The sequence below is a fragment of the Ailuropoda melanoleuca genome, chromosome X, assembly GCF_002007445.2.
Source record: "Ailuropoda melanoleuca isolate Jingjing chromosome X, ASM200744v2, whole genome shotgun sequence".
NCBI classification, from domain to species: Eukaryota; Metazoa; Chordata; class Mammalia; order Carnivora; family Ursidae; genus Ailuropoda; species Ailuropoda melanoleuca.
Genome location: NC_048238.1, coordinates 20,336,308 through 20,352,528, shown reverse-complemented (window position 1 = coordinate 20,352,528; position 16,221 = coordinate 20,336,308). Strand labels below are relative to the sequence as shown.

The 16,221-nt window shown below is 42.6% G+C and overlaps 1 non-coding gene across 1 annotated transcript; it reads left to right on the top strand.

Annotated features, from left to right (window-relative positions):
- Positions 1-271: 271 nt before the first annotated feature.
- Positions 272-358, top strand: LOC117797562. Its single transcript, XR_004622569.1, has one exon. It is a non-coding gene; the product is annotated as a small nucleolar RNA SNORD35 (small nucleolar RNA).
- Positions 359-16,221: the final 15,863 nt, after the last annotated feature.

Below are 16,221 nucleotides of genomic sequence, written 5' to 3'. Positions count from 1 at the left end.
GCACAGCACTAAGTGCTTATTTTCTTACCAGGGTGTTTAATGCCACTACGCACAGCATGAGACAAAACGGAAGTGCTTGCTAATGCCTGCCTCCACACTCCTGAGGGGCAAATTTTAAACCAAGGAAACTGAGGTTCGCCTCATTTTACAACTGCTGTAATATTTGATCCACTGGACTTTTTGAGTACGTCCTTGTCCAAGAGGGCACCAGATGTTCTGACAAACAAAATGACAATACTGTAAGCACTGATCAAGAAAATGGGTAAAATTCAGCAGATGATGGTTTTTTCTCATGATGGGCTGCAGGTGCCACTGTGGGCAGTGGCAGTAACGCCAATGGCTCTGCTGATGCCAGGAAGGAAAAAAGGAGGAAAAAAAGAAAATGGATAAAATTGTTATTTGGGGCCACAAATGATAGCGACTGGGGCAGAGTGAAAAATCTGCTTATAGTCTTGAAGCCAAGGGACAATGATGCACCACTCTTTAATGTCAGACTGCAGGCAGATATGCTGCGGACTTTGGAAACAGAACTGGTATCGTCATATTATGTTAAGGATTAGTTATTTAGATTAGTTATTGGATCTCAGACCCAATGATTCCTTTAATAACGCATATTCACTAGCCCTCCTGTACTAACCTGAAATGAAACCCATAGGGGATACCACATACCCCTATGCATAATTGTAAAAATAAAAAAATCAATATAATACCCTGGCAGAAAGGACAAATAAAAAGAAAGTAATGTATACTAAATTAACATGCACTTCAAAATGGAAACTCTCAGGCATGGCAATCCTAGAAGACAAAATAAGGTAGCCAAATGCTTACACTATCATAGTATTAGTGTGAGTGAAGCTCAAGGCCAAGACTGACACAGTGGGCTTTAGTGGCAGCTCAAATGACGAAATCAGTACTGCCCATGGTGCTATGACTTCCCAACATGGTGAACAACTTTGGGAAAAGTTCCAAGCAAAACTAAAGGCAAGTATCCTTCAACTTATACTGTGTTTGCATTCTTGGAAAATTAGGTGTTTATTTCACCTACATGACAGTTCAGCAGGATATCTGAAGGTCATTCAGAACATGGGATGATGTCCAGTTCTAGCATCTCCGGCCCGACCCTTTAAATGTCAACAGTGCTCCCCAATCATTGTGACAACAACAAAAAAATGCCACCATGGATTTCTTAAATCCACCCCTACCCCAGGACAATACCACCTCCCATTTAGTACCCCTGATTTAGAGTAAAATCTTTAATTTGCAGAAGCATTTTTTAAATCTTAAGATACATCACTCATAAAATAACCCACAGCCTCAGCAATTCCCTCAACTGTGACTTGCATTCCCTCACATTAAAAAAAAATTGATGTTGGATTTTACAATCCCACCAAAAAGGAGTTTCCCAAGACCTGAGCCAGTTAGATCATCAAGAGAGTCAATAAATAATATTACGTAGCACTCTTTATTTATTTTTATTTTTATTTAAAAAAAATTTTTTTTATTATATTATGTTAGTCACCATACAGTACATCCCTGGTTTCTGATGTAAAGTGAACATTTTTTCATCTGTCTGTTAGCCATTTGTATGTCATCATTGGAAAAGTGTCTATTCATATCTTCTGCCCATTTTTTGATTTGTTTATTTGTTTCTCGTGTATTGAGTCTGAGAAGTTCTTTGTAGATCTTGGATACCAGTCTTTTATCTGTAGCATCATTTGCAAATATATTCTCCCATTCCGTGGGCTGCCTCTTAGTTTTTTTGACTGTTTCCTTGTCTGTGCAGAAGCTTTTTATCTTGATGTAGTTTCACAAGTTCATTTTATCTTTTGTTTCTCTTGCCTTTGGAGATGTGTCATGAAAAAGGTTGCTTTGGCCGATGCCGTAGAGGTTGACATAGCACTTTTTAGGGGGAATACTTACTTAGTATTTTAGTCATTAAAATAATAAGTTGACCAAAGGAAAAAAGAAAAGCAAAACCCTGCAGGTTGTCTCCTCAAGAACAGCAATTTAATGAGAAGGTGTCATACAGATGTAGGATAACGATAAATATTGTAATTATTGTTTTGTTCCACTTTTGCAGTTACTCTGTTTAGTTGTGTTTTTCAAAAATACTCAGTAATTATGAAATTCTTTATTAGCAGCATAAATATAAATCAGACATCCTACATGCACACTCAGTTCCAGTCTACAGAGCACTGCCCTCAGGTTGGGTTTCATGTGTCTTGGGGCCAGCGGTGGGGCTGGAGTATCTTGGGTCTAGCTCAGAAGAGCTCACTGCACTCACCTCTTCCCAACTGTGCATTCAGTGATGTCAAGTTGCTAGCCTGGAATCAGCAGTGACAGGTGACGAAAGTATTTGCATGGAAATTGGCCAATGCTACATATTAGGTCCACCACCACCCACACACCCTTGCTTCCAGAGACTCTGTTGTTAAACATTCACCAGACACCATCGGATGGGGCTGGCTCCTATGAAAAAACAACCTGTCATAGAAGTACAAAACAAGACTTTGTCACAAACTCTTGGAAAAGAACAGTCCAAACTGGGCTCTTTAATGTTTCAGCAAATTCTACTTAAGTACCAAATGATGGCTCAAAAATGACCAAGGAAACAAAACTCAACAGAAACATTAATTCACTAGTATCCAAATATTTATCTAGTACCAACTATGTGCAAATAGTCTTCTCAAATTCTTTCGGCAACAAGGCAAGACACAAATGAAGTAAGTATATAATGTGCAATGGACCAATGTGTATGACGCCAATTTAAAAGAGATAATTAAACAATGACACTAGTATTTTTCACCTTTATCAAAGGGAATACTAACATTTAATAGGCATTGTGCCAGGTATTAAACAAATATTGTCTTGTTTGATCCTCACAACCACCGGGTAAGATAATCATTAGTTTGAGCCACATGAAATTGCTGATAGTTGACCAATTTGACCTCCACAAAAGGCATTCCACCTAAATTATTTTTTCTGTTTTATAGACAAGGAAGCCAAGATTCCAATGTACCAACTTGTCAAATGTCAAACAGCCAGTAAGCGACAAAGCCAGGATTCCTTGCAGACCAGAATGGCTCCAAAGGCCCTGGGCTTCCCATCGCACACAGTTCCAAAATGAAAGAATTGTTAAGCTCATTTGATGTGTTCCATGCATTCAAAGAAATTTTACAATTAAGTCATTTTGAAATAACTCGTGGTAAAAGAAATTAAATTAAGGACAAGCATTTTACCACAAAACTAAACACTGGCTTCCCGGGTTTCTTAATCATAAATGATTAGAAATAATCATAATTGTTGGTACATTTTAGAGTCTGAAAAACATCTTGAGATTGCAACCATTGTTTAACTTGTTCCTAAAAACTCAAATTAATGTTTATACTTAAGAAATTCCATTAATGTTCAATTTATACTTCAGAAATTAATGTTTAATTTGTATTTAACAAATGACTTTTAAAATATGCTATGCTATTACTGGTACAAACCACCAAAGGTCTTACATTCACAGTCTGTATCTCAATCTACTAGAATGATCAGTGCTTCAGAAAAGAAATACAGTCAGGAATGTTCGAACCAGAGGGTATGGTATAGGAGTGTCTCAATTTTTTTTTAAGGTTTTATTTATTTATTTGACAGAGATAGAGACAGCCAGAGAGAGAGGGGGAACACAAGCAGGGGTAGTGGGAGAGGAAGAAGCAGGCCCCCAGTGGAGGCGCCCGATGTGGGGCTGGATCCCACAACGCCGGGATCACGCCCTGAGCCGAAGGCAGACGCCCAACGACTGAGCCACCCAGGTGCCCCGAGGAGTGTCTCAATTTTTAAAAATTGAAACACAGTAGAATCATGACATACAACACACATGTGTACATGTATGTATGTCTGTGTATACCATATGTACATGCACACATGTATATAGTTGAATCAAAAGTTTCATGAAAAATTTAGTATGTGCTATTTTCTCTGATATTTTCTTTTTTCTTTTAGATAAAGAGAGAGTGTGGGCATGGGGAGTGGGAGAAGGGGCAGAGAGAGAGAGAGAGAGAATCTTAAGGAGGCTCCATGCCCTGTGTGAGGCGGGGCTCTATCTCACCACCCTGAGATCATGACAGGAGCAGCAATCAAGCGCCAGACTGAGTGACCCAGGCACCCCGCTGATATTTTCTGACTTACCCTATTCCATTTCATTAAAAAATTCTGGCCACAACTTAGTGTATCATTTTTGTAATTCACTAATGTGTTGTGACCCCTAGTTTGAAAAACAATGTCTTAGAGCCCTTTATTTTAGAGACCTCATCTACATCCCCCATTTTATTCCTTTCCTTCTAGGTTACTCTATTCTTTGCATCTACAACTTTGACCCCCCCCCACTTACTAGTTTCTTTCCTTCCTTCCTTGAGCAGATATTTAGAAATAACCTGCTATGTGTCATCAACTGTGTGCTAAGTGCTAGAGACGCAGTGCATTTCTAGTCACATCCTGGAATCCCAACGTCCATCCAATCATCATGCAAACAAACACAAGCTTCCAACTGTGCTTAGTGCTATCAAGGACAGGTTCCAAGAGAGGGGGATTTGACCCAGTTAGGGAAGACTTCTTGAGGAAATGGTACTTGAGCTGGGATATAAAGATCTGATCTAGTCTAATCTAATCTAGCCTATTCTATTTCATTTAGAAAATGCTTATCTCCATCCCCTAATCTACTGTGAGCAACTACTAACTTAAAGTAGTAACTGTCTCCATTCAATTAGCATAACATTTTCGAGGGTCATCTGAGTTGCTACATTGTTTTTTTTTAAGATTTTATTTATTTATTTGAGAGAGAGAAATAGCAACAGAGAGAGAGAGCGAGAGCGCGCACAAGTGGGAATGAGGAGCAGACTCCCCACTGAGCAGGGAGCCCTACACGGGGCTTGATCCCAGAATCCTGAGATCATGACCTGAGCAGAAGGCAGACGCTTCACTGACTGAGCCACCCAGGCGCCCCTGAGTTGCTGCATCGTATGGCTATTGAGGAATGCTGCTATGAACTTTTGGGTAGAAGTTTTCGTACGGGTGTATGCTTTCGTTACTCTTGGGTATATACCTAGGAGTGAAATTGCTGGGTCATACGGTAACTTTAACATTTTAAGAAACTGCCAAAATATTTTCTAAAGCAGCTGCACCATTTTACATTCCCACTAGCAGTGTATGAGGGTTCCCATTTTTCCATATCCTTGCCAAGGGTTTTTTATTATCTGATTACTTGATTATAACCATTCTGGTACTAGGTGTGAAGCGGTATCTCATTGCAGTTTTGGTTTGCATTTCCTCGATGGCTACTGATGTTGAGCATCTTTTCACGTGCTTATTGACTGTACGTTGTCTTTGGAGAAATATCTATTCAGATTCTTTACCTATTTTTAAATGGGTTACTTATCTTTTTATCACTGAGTAGTAAGGGTTATTTATACACATTTTTGATACCAGACCCTTATCACATAAGTAATTAGCAAATATTTTCTCCCTTTCTGAAGGTTTCTTTTCACTTTCTTTTTTTTAAAGATTTTATTTTTAAGTAATCTCTACACCCAACGTGGGGCTCGAACTCGTGACCCCAAGATCAAGAGTCACATGCTCCTCCAACTGAGCCAGTCAGGCGCCTCATGTCTTTTCACTTTCTTGATGGTGTCCTTTGATGCACAAGTTTTGATTTGATTATATCAAGTAACACCCTATCTTGCACCATACTTCCCTGATCACCTCCATTTTACTTCAGCAATGGGCCATGACATCACCCACAGCTGTCTGAACTCTATCTGCTTTCTTAAACTCCAGTATTCTATTCTCAGAGTAAAACTCTTTGTCCTTCTAGCTTTCTCTCTACCTTGTTTCCATCTCATAGGCTCTGTACACCCTCTGAGACCTCCAATCCCCCAGCCTTCTGTTTTCTCCGTTTGTCACACCCTCGTCTTCCACCTTCTTACTTTCCATTCTTTTCTTATCTAGCCTGGCCTTTAGAGCACAACACTACAAACACTCCATTCCCAGTACATTCCACTCCGTTACTCCACTGTCCATTCACTACACTTGTTCTGCAACCTCCAATAATTTATCAGTCAGAGCATCTGCCTTCTCTACTTCCGGTGCTACTAAGAAATGCTGACAAAGTCACGCAACCTTATGTGTTGGAACCGCTCCTGACGCATGTTCTCCAACAACAGCTGAGCTCTCAAAGCTGCCCTGCTATCCTTTTATTTGACCCACCTCACTTTGCTCTCTCTTTCCCTGAGAGCCACTCTACTTCCACTATACTTTCACTCATGTCACTCCCACCATTCTCTTCCTTGAACTAGCCAAGATCACTCCTGTCTCCTTGGTGCCGGCTGATCCTTTGCCTTAAACACTCTTCTACCAGGTCCTTCAGTGGCTGAAACCTTCTTGTCATTTAGGTCTCAGGTGAAACGTCACCTCTTCAGAGAGGCCTATCCCATCTGCTCTGTCTACTGTGGCTGCCCTCCACCCATTGCTATCACACTCCCCTGATTTATTTTCTTATTTTCTTTATCTGCACTGTCTGGAAAAATCTTACGCTTCTAAAACCCTTCATTAGCAAGAGTCAGAGACGTGCTCCTCTGTGCTCTCCTAATACCCTGTGTAGAACTTTCTTACCAGGTTGCTATTATTTATGGATTACAGGTCTGTGTTCCTCTTCCAGAGGCCAAGCTCCTTGCAGACAGATGCTGGGTCTTATTCATCTTTGGCTCCTTCAAGGTGCCCCACACAGAGCAGGTGCTCAGGATGTGCAGAGGAGAGGTACAGAAACTCATGATCTCATTATCTGTGTAGCGTGGGACCTAAGCACCATGAACTAACACTCACAAGGATTACAAGTGCTGGGGAAAGATCCTGGGGAACATACTGTCACACAAACTAAATCATGCTGGGCATCATTTATAATGGTAAAAATAGGGAGAAAGTACCTGAACGTAGAGAACTGGGTAAGGAGACTATGGTGTATGTACTCCCCGGAATTTGATGTTGCTATTAAGAAGATGTCTGATGCCCAACAAGAGATAATAACAGAACGTGCTAATGCCACGATGATAATAAGAACACAAAAACTGTACATAGAGAGGTAGGAAGAAAATAAACTAAAATGTGATGCTGAGTTTCTTTATGCAGAAGACATACAGATGCATTTCTTCCTTTTTTCTGAATTCTAGTTTTCTCTGTGTATATATTACTTTTATACTGAAATGAGCCCTAGTATTTCGTTTCTAAGGAAGGGCTATAGTCCCGTTCTTTCTTTAGTTCATACAACTTCAAATATTAATTTACTAATATGCTGGAAAAATGGAATAATGCAGAGTCTGTGATTTATCCAGCATCTCTCCACAAATTAATGACACAAAAAGACATACTATGGTAGTCCTAAAGTGATGCTGGAGAACAAAACTAATTTCCTGTAGGCTCTGTGCCATCGATATTGTATTTCAGATAGTTCTGTATTAGATCCTTAGAAACAGGCTAAATGACATTAGCAGAAGTAGCATTAAAATAGGGGAGCCTAGGGGAACGTGGCTGGCTCAGTTGGTAGAGGATGTGACTCTCGATCTCAGGGTTTTAAGTTCCAGCCCCACATTGGGTGTAGAGATGACTTAAAAATTTTAAAAAATGGGGGAGACTATAGGTGAAGTCCCATTTAAAGCAAGGTGGGTATAGTTAAATTTAAGGAAAGAAAATATGTGCAAGTTCATAAATTTGGGTTTGTTTTATAAAAGGACTCACAAGACAATTAGTTTGAGTTCTAAATTCCCTTAATATATTTAAAACATGATCCCACTCACATCCTCTATCAGAAAATACATTTACTAAGAGAAAGCTCGTCTATAATTCAGGTACCAGAACAAATATCTAACACAACAAATTACGGTCTATCAAAGAATTGGCAAAGTTCCTTACGAATCACAAAAGGAAGAGCACCTGGATGGCTCAGTCGCTTAAGCGTCTGCCTTCAGCCAGGTCATGATCTCAGGATCTTGGCATCGAGCTTCTTGTCGGACTCTCCCTCTGCCCACCCCCCACACACACCGTTCGTGTTCTGTCACTCTGTTCTCTCAAATAAATAAATAAAATCTTTAGAAAAAAAAAGAATCACGAAAGGACTTTCAAAAGGTGGATACCCCTTGTATCAAACAAGCTGTGTGGATAGAGGAGCCACTCCAACCTGGTGGTAAGTTTGAGGATGAGAAGTTTAGAGCAAAGTTAAATCTACTTAACAAGGGAAGAGAGCAGATTTAAACAAAATGGATAAAGGTAGGAGGATGTTTTAGCTTGGGTTCCCCCAGAACTGGGCGCTGATAGAAGGATTCCAGTGCAAGTAGGTGATTTGGGAGAGTTCAGGAAACATCGGTAGGGCAGTGGGGAGCAATGAAGGAAGGGAAGGAAAGGGAGCCACTTAAGGGTGTGTTGGCAAGCAATTTGCTACTGTGGGCCGCTGGAGCATGAACCTGCTGGGGAACCCTGGGTGACCAGAGGCACACATCCAAGTCACCCTGCCTGAGAGGCGAGGGCGCTGTGTCTGGAGAGAGTCTCAGGTGCGAGCAGCCACTGCTGACTGGTGGAAGCTGAGCAAGTGTGCACGAAAATGGTAAATGCTGGGGACTGCAAGCGGGGGAGTGGCGCATCTGCGGGAGATGGCGCGACGGGCTTGCGCACAGCATTTCCCTTTGCTTTGTGCTTGTTTTTTTTTTTTTTCCCAGCGAGACAGGGAACACGAGCAGGGGGAGTGGGAGAGGAAGAAGCAGGCTCACAGCGGAGGAGCCTGATGTGGGGCTCGATCCCATAACGCCGGGGCCACGCCCTGAGCCGAAGGCAGACGCTCAACCGCTGTGCCACCCAGGCGCCCCTGCTTTGTGCTTGTTAAAAAGTGGTTTTAGTGATCAACATTTTTGGTTGAAACCCCTGAAAGTGGACTTTCTACCTACCATACTCTCTGCCCTTTCATTTTTCTCGCCCAGTGCGCACAAGGGCTGCGCTCATGCTGTTGCTGACACATCCTTCTTCCCCGCCTTCTCCACCCCACTCCCTACAGAGGTTCTGCCCAGTTATCAGCAAGCTGAGGGCCTTGGTGCCCAAGCAGCTCATTCTGGTCAGACCTGTTGTCTGTTTTTGGTGGCCATGGTTCCAGGCAGCAGAAGACACAGCCTGCACTGCTACAGCAGAAAGCCTGGAATCTTCAAAGCCTTGCTATAAACAACCCAATTCAGTTTTATACTTATCGAACATGTTCCCCAGGCAAGGAACAAAAGACCAAATGCAGTTAGTCACTCTAGAAGGGAAACTGGCAGTTTGCGATCCAAGAGGACTTTGTCTCTCCTTGTCTTCCTCCTCCCCTTCCTCCCCACACCCTCTTCTTTCCTAAGCAATTTTTAAAGTCCAAAGAATGATTGCAGAGTTCGCACTCTGCAGTTTTATAGCACAAAAACACTTGGCAGAGGAAACAGTAACACTCAATGCCACCTTGCCCATTGCATGTGCTTATGTAATAAAAGGGCAAACTGCTGTCTCAGAGCTGGAGGAGGGCTGGAAAGACAACTCTGCAAACCGGGTGTCGGTGCCTTGAGGCAGGGAGAGGACACCCTTCCAGGTGTCAGAAGCCTTTGAGATGGACAGTGTCTGGGCCTCTCCTCCCTATCCCACCACCTGGAACTACGGCTGCCCCCATGACACCTCAGTGTGGATTTTAAAAGGCACCTGCCCCTTCCTCCTGCAGCGCACAGTCCTGTGCTGGGGCTCTCCACTGGGCAAGTGGGGCATGGGCCGGATTTCAGTTCCTGCTCAGTGCCCTTTGCCAGGTGTCTGAGTGCAGGGCATAGCCCACACTGCACCTGGGGACTGTCTCTAGGACTGGTGGAGACCTCGTCGGGCCTGGTGTAGGTCACCCCACCCCAGCTCACTCCCACAGTTTATTCATCTCACTTCTCTTTAAGTGCTTGCTTCAAGATCCTGAAGGGCCATTCTTTCCACTTGAGAGGACAGCTCCTTCTGTCTCAACTTGCTTCCTTTATAAATTACCTGGGAACTCCTGCCCCTCCATTTCAGTTAGTTTACCTAGATCATTGAGCCTGTTGTTTCAGCATGACCCCCCAAGGCTATATCACTCTTCCCCCACAAAGTGGCATTACTTTGTGGCAAGGTATCTGGGGAAGTGAAGGAAGGAAATGTTCAAATTTGCAATAAAGGGGAGGGTGGGGGAAATTTGCTTAAGAAGCCCAGGTGCCTTCTGGGAGGAAAGTCACCTAGACCCAGGGCAGAGATTCCCTTCTCAAACCTGTGGGCTATAGGTGGGGAAAAGGAGACACAGAGAGTGGGGTTGACCCTGGACTAGCTAAACATAGAAAGAAAGCAGGATCTGGGTCCAGGATACAGCCAACACCAGACACGGGCTGACTGGGTTCTCCTGACGGCGAACCAACACCCTTTCAACGGCTGGCCCCAGGGTTGCCAACCTCACATATAATCTGGGGATTCAGGAAGCCACTATTGGAACCATTGGTTTCACAGGCACACCAGACCTCTTGAAAGATACACCTGCAACACAGAAGCTTCCCACCATGCTTCTCTCCCCACTAAAGGTGGTCTGGATTTGTCTCACATGACCACATCTGATTGGTGGAACTGAAATTGCACAGCTTCCAGGGAGTCTGGGAAATGTAGTTTTTTGATTTATTAGAGTCAGCTACACAAAAAGGCGCACTGAAAGGAGACTCACTGTTTGAAAACTTTCAGTGGCTCTCCATCTGAACAGCACTGTTGAAGGAAAGCAGGGCCTGCGTCCAGGATACAACAGACTCCAGCAACAATTTCCAAACTGTAGACTGCAGACCCTGGGGAGATGTGGAGACGTCACAAGAGGTTCTTGAACCCCCTTGCACTCCAGTCATTTTCTGTGGACTGGAGAAAACCACTGTGACTTCCATACATGTGTTTACCTATCTGTCAAATATGGCAGCAATAGTGATATTCAAAAAATATAAATCACATAAAAACCTTCCTTACAGATGCTCTGTTCCTCAGCCACAGACCCCAGTCTGCCTGGAATGGAGATATTATCTCCCTCCTCTCTTGCCAATTCCTATTAATCATCCGAGACTCAGCCCAGCCCACCACCTCCACTACCCTGGCAGGTGATTCTCTCTGACCTTCTCAGGCTGAAGTAGATGATTCTCATCTGTTCTCTCTTAATATCCTGGTAATACTAATGAAAATAAAATAAAAGCGAACTTTTATTGGCTTACTTTGTGCCAGGCTCCACAAGGTATGTACTCTTATTATCCCATTTTACAGTTGAGGACACTGGGGGCACAGAGAGGTTACATAACCTGCCCAAAGTGACATATTCGTGGTGGCTGTGACTCAGACCCAGGCAGCAGTCTGACTTCAGAGCCCATGTCCTTGGTCAGTACTCTCAGCTCCTCTTATCCTATCTATTATTACACTGCCCACCCTGCTATTTATCTATCTATCCATCTATATCTTTTTTTTAAAGATTTTATTTATTTATTCGACAGAGATAGAGACAGCCAGCGAGAGAGGGAACACAAGCAGGGGGAGTGGGAGAGGAAGAAGCAGGCTCATAGCAGAGGAGCCTGATGTGGGGCTCGATCCCATAACGCCGGGATCACGCCCTGAGCCGAAGGCAGATGCTTAACCGCTGTGCCACCCAGGCGCCCCTATCCATCTATATCTTAATCTGTGCGTCTGACTCCACAAATAACCAATGTCTCTCTATGATGTTAAAATGGAACAAGAAAAAGTCAAAAGTTTTCCTCCCTTCCCAACACATTGAAAATTCACAGGATCAGGGTCCAAACTGCTTGATCTTTCGTTCTCTCGTCCTCCATTGTCTGTTAACACAGGGATTATTTTCTCCTTCAGCACAAAAACCCACACTAAATTACAGAGCAGGCTATGAAATTGCTACCCTCAGCTCTCTTCTTCGCCTGTTTTCTCTAAAATAGATTCTTTCTGTTGGGTGTATAAATACAAGACAGAACCCACCACTGCTTTGAAATCATGTGGGCAAATGCATCAGCAGCTCTGAGCTTTGCTGGCGCAGACCTCCTGGCCAGGATCCACTGGGCACTCCTCAGGAAAGGACTCCTGCGAACCCCAGCCAGGAAAGAGCATTCTCATGCAGACATTTAAGAGTGAAAGTGGGGAAAGCTTGACATTTCCCCAGGAATCAGAAGGTGTTTCTATATCTGTTTTTGCTTTTACTGTTTATTACCCTGTCTAACACTGAAGACACCTGCCCACAACTCCTGCGCATTAGTACATGGGAGGCTCTGCTTCAACGAGCCAATGGTCCTACTGTAAGTCCAACAGTAAGCTAGCTGGTCATTCCCTCTACTGGGGGTCAGCCATACACCTTTCACACCCTGGAAGCGCCAACTTACCCCAGACCCATCTCTCTTCTTGCTCGAACTCCTTTCTCTTCCTTTTCTACTTTAAGTGTCTGATTTCTACTCACCCCATTTCTTATGCTTCATAAACCAGGCATTTCCTTTTCCCTCTTAAAGTTAACTTATAAAGAAGCCTTCTTTAATCATCTTTCAAAGATGCTGTCCAGTCCCCTATACAGGAAAATCCTCCCTGACTGAGGCTTGTGTCCTCTGCAGGAAACAGCCAGGGAACAAGTTAGATGGATCAGGCATCATGGCTTTGCAAATCTCCCCTGTGTGATTTACACATCCGAAACCGACATTTCTCCCAGTAAGCACACTATTGTACCAAGGCACATCATGTGCAGGAGACATAAGAAAACACATCAAATATGCTTAACTTTTGTAACTCATTATTGTTTTAAGACATCTTATTCCTATACAGGCTAAATGACCCAGTATATCCACAGCATCTTAGAGATTGTCAGTTCAATCTATAGAGAGAGTGGCATGTTGTCAAAATAGTGTTGCACAAACCCTCTAAGGAAAGCCAAAAAAAAAAAAAAGCTAATGTGAATTACAAAAATATTACAGAGTCAATGAGATGTGGCGTCTAATTCTCAGCTGATGTTGACACTGAGCAACACACTGACAAAAGCAAAAAAGAATCTGAGTTTAATATGGTCAACTAATCTTCAACAAAGCAGGAAAGAATATCCAATGGAAAAAAGTCTCTTCAACAAATGGCGTTGGGAAAACTGGACAGCCACATTCCGAAGAATGAAACTGGACCACTTTCTTAGACCATACACAAAATAAATTCAAAATGGATGAAAGACCTACATGTGAGACAAGAAACCATCAAAATCCTAGAGGAGAACACAGACAGCAACCTCTTTGACCTTGGCCGCCCCAACTTCTTACCAGACACATCTCCGGAGGCAAGGGAGACAAAAGCAAAGATACACTATCAGGACTTCACCAAGATAAAAAGCTTCTGCACTGCAAAGGAAACGATCAACACAACAAAAAGGCAGCCTATGGAATGGGAGAAGATATTTGCAAATGGCATATCTGATAAAGGGTAAGTATCCAAAATACATAAAGAACTTATCAAACTCAACACCCAAAAAATAAATACTCCAGTTAAGAAATGGGAAGAAGACATGAATAGACATTTTTCCAAAGAAGGCATACAGATAGCCAACAGGCACATGAAAAGATGCTCAACATCATTCATCATCAGGGAAATGCAAATCAAAACCACGATGAGATACCACCTCACACCTGTCAGAATGGCTAAAATTAACAACATAGGAAACAACGGATGTTGGCAAGGCTGCGGAGAAAGGGGAACCCTCTCACACTGCTGGTGGGAATGCAAACTGGTGCAGCCACTCTGGAAAACAGTATGGAGGTTCCTCATTGTAGGCAGAACTACCCTACAATCCAGCAATTGTACTACTAGATACTTACCCAAAGGATACAAAAATACAGATTCGAAGGGGTACATGCACCCTGATGTATATAGTACCATTATCAACAATAGCCAAACTATGGAGAGAGCCCAAATGTCCAGTGACTGATGAATGCATAAAGAAGATGTGAGAGACAGATATATATATATATGTATATATGGAATATTACACAGCCATCAAAAAAATGACCTCTTGCCATGTGCAATGATGTGGACGGAGCTAAAGTATATTATGCGAAGTGAAATAAGTCAGAGAAAAACAAATACCATATGATCTCACTCATATGTGGAATTTAAGAAACAAAACAGATGAACATATGGGAAGGGGTTAAAAAAAAAAGAGAGAGGGAAAAACCATAAAAAACTCTTAAGGATAGAGAACAAACTGAGAGTTGCTGGAGGGGAGGTGGGCAGAGGATGGGCTAAATGGGTGATGGGCATTAAGGAGGGCACTTGTTGTGATGAGCACTGGGTATTACATGTAAGTGATGAATCACTGCATTCTACTCCTGAAACTAATATTACTGTATGTTAACTAACTAGAATTTAAATAAAAATTTAAAAGGGGGAAAAAAGAATCTGAGTTTAGAGCATGGGTTCTCAGCCTCTGCTGCACACTGGAATCACTTGGATATTTTTTAAAAATCCCCATGTGAGGCCACACCCCATGCCAATTAAATCAGAATCTTTGGGGGTGGGAGCCAGGCATTATTACATTTTAAAGCTCCCCCAGGGATTCTAATACACAGACAAATTGGAAAGTCACTGGTTTAGAACATCTGGCCCTTGCTCAGAACTACCCAGGCCCTCCCCTTCAGCTTTATCAAGTGCGTAGGGCAGGGGAGAGGGCACCATGTGCCTGGACATGCCACTCACCCATGCCAGCTCAACTTGCCAGCTGCCCACTCAGCTCCGGAAGCTACCTAAAAGGTGGAGACTCAGGGTATAGGTGACACTCAGGTGAGGGTTAAGGTTGGTAGATACCAGAGCACTGAAAGTGGGAGAGCCAAGGCACAAGCAGAAGAGCCATGAGTATACATTCAATGGCAATCTGTGACGTCTTTACTGGCCTTGCCCCAAAGGGGTATGTTGGATTTGCCACTTTGACATATTACTAGCTGTTATTCCTTTGAAATAGAAAAAGTCCTGGGGGGCAGAGAGCATGAAGGGAGCTTCTGACCATGATTCATTAGTTGCGTGTAACACCCAGTGCACCATGCAATACGTGCCCTCCTTACTACCCATCACCAGCCTATCCCATTCCCTCATCCCCCCTCCCCTCTCTGAAGCATGCTCTGTTTCTTAAGTTGGGTACTGGTTACACGGGTATGTTTAGTTTGTGAAATATGTCCACCTTTACATTTATGATATGTATATATTATGTATGTACGTTGTGCTTTAGTAAAAAGTTTAAAAGAGAGAGAGATCATTGAAAAAAGGCCATGGATGCTATCAAAAATAAAAAGCCTATCAGCCTGTTTATAGCAGTTAGTTTGATAAGAGCTCTCTCTATATTAGAAACCATCCAAATAATAAGGACTCAGTTGAATAAATTAAGGGTCAGCCATACAATGGGATACCATGTAGCTATTAAAATTTAATGTTGTAGGAGACTGTCATGACATGGAAAAATGCTCACAAACCATTTAAAATTTTTTTTAAAAGGTGGATGGGCCCAGACATTTCTCCAAAGAAGACAGGGATGGCCAACAGTCACATGATAAGATACTCAATGTCACTCATCATCAGGGAAATCCAAATCAAAACCACAGTGGGATTTCACCTCACACCTGTCAGAATGGCTAAAATCAAGATCACAAGAAACAAGTGTTGGTGAGGATGTGGAGAAAAAGAAACCCTCTTGCACTGTTGGTGGGAATGCAAACTGGTGCAGCCACTGTGGAAAACAGTACAAAGGTTCCTCAAAAATTAAAAATAGAACTACCATAGAATCCAGTAATTCCACTATAGGGTTTTTACGCAAAGAATATGAAAACACTAGTTCAAAAAATATATGCACCCCTACGTTTATGGCAGCATTATTTACAATAGCCAAGACATGGAAGCAGCCCAAGAGTCCATCCACAGACAAATGGATAAAGAAGATGTGGTGTGTGTGTATACACACACACACACACATACATACATACAATGGAATATTACTCTGCCATAAAAAGAATGAGATCTTGCCGTATGCAACAACATGAATGGAGCTAGAGAGTATTATGCTAAGTGAAATAAGTCAGAGAAAGACAAATACCATATGATTTCACTCATGTGGAATTTAAGAAACAAAACAAATGAGCAAAGGGA